The following is a 1,279-nucleotide window of genomic DNA, read 5'->3' as shown; positions in this document are numbered from 1 at the left end:
GTAAGGCACCTGTAACAAAGGAATCGGTGACTATGAATCTTTACAATTAAATAGCACATCAGAACTAGGTTCAACTCAGGAGGAGCGAGGGAAACAATGTGTTGAACAAAACACATTTATTACACATTTTGACAATAATGAAACAGTACAAAATAGTCAATGTTTCCTTTTGGTAGTCCTTAGTCAAGTCAGTCGAGTTCAAAAGTTTTTCCTTTCTTTTTTTTTTTTTCAGTTCAATTCGGTTTTCAGATCTGAATGTTATGTGGTAGCTACCCGGGTAGTGTTAATATGTGCAATCCCACCGATCAAGTGGAACAGAAGAAGGTTCTTCTTTGACGTCGTAGTGGACACAATCTCAATCTGCTCTTTTGGATCCTGGCTCGCCGTTCTTCACACGATGTCTCTCAACACAAAAAAAAACAACCTGCATATAGCAGAAATGTATTTTACTATTTTGTGATACACCATTCTAAGTCATTTCAGTGAAAGTTTATCTTTCACTCCATGTAAATAAAATAATTTACAGCTGCGATAACCAATTTTGTCTTTTAGCTCAACAAAACATCACAACATAATATGCACTGAATTGACATATCTTTTTCTAGCATTCTTCAATTCCGTACAGTGGAATAAATAACTCACTGTCACCAGATACCTCATCAGTATCAGTACTCCAAGAAGAAAAAAAAGGCGCAATATTAGCAGAATAGCCTTTCAGAGTTAGCCGTAAGCATTGCTAATTTTCATACAAAACATACATTCTTAATCATAAACAAGTATCGCCGATTGTTTTTTTTTTTTCCTTTCAACATTGAACTATAAAATGAAATCACAATATAACTTTTAATACATAACAGCAAAATATTAGCTTGTGGCTAATCGATAGCTAACAAAGAAAATTATAGCACAGAACTCACCGGAGATTCGCATCAAAAAACAAATAAATGTGATATCAAAAACAAAGTTCTCCCGGGTCCGGTTACACAAGAATAAAAAAATCAACCATAGATGAAAACTAGTTCTTGAAAAATACTGAAAATAACAGAGTTTTGTCAATAAAATGACCACAAAACGTTTCTTCCAGTTTCTTCTTCTGGTTATTCTAGTCCATATTCTGCGCATATCAATGTAGTTTTAGACTACTTGAAACCATTTACTGCCACCTATCGACAATGTAGTGTACTACAGGCTATAATTCATATTTGTTAAATTAACATGGGTTACACTTAAATCTCAAGAGAGACTTCATCTTTTTAAACACAACAAGCAGTGGTGGAAG

The 1,279-nt window shown here is 34.0% G+C and overlaps 1 protein-coding gene and 1 long non-coding RNA gene across 2 annotated transcripts in view; one reads left to right on the top strand and one right to left on the bottom strand.

The window, feature by feature from the left end:
• Window positions 1-1,279, top strand: part of LOC106958140 (disintegrin and metalloproteinase domain-containing protein 10-like) — a 32,439-nt gene that overhangs the window by 19,119 nt on the left and 12,041 nt on the right. The gene's annotated exons all lie outside the window — the stretch shown is intronic.
• Window positions 100-957, bottom strand: LOC106958142 (uncharacterized). The gene is made up of 2 exons (XR_001427093.1): window positions 918-957; window positions 100-424 (listed from the first exon to the last, which is right to left on the bottom strand). It is a non-coding gene; the product is annotated as an uncharacterized LOC106958142 (long non-coding RNA).

This window comes from Poecilia latipinna, unplaced genomic scaffold, assembly GCF_001443285.1.
Source record: "Poecilia latipinna isolate Pla-1442-1.1 unplaced genomic scaffold, P_latipinna-1.0 Scaffold965, whole genome shotgun sequence".
In the NCBI taxonomy this organism is placed as follows: domain Eukaryota; kingdom Metazoa; phylum Chordata; class Actinopteri; order Cyprinodontiformes; family Poeciliidae; genus Poecilia; species Poecilia latipinna.
Note: the sequence above shows the minus strand (reverse complement) of the source record. Positions and strands in the feature narration are given on the sequence as shown.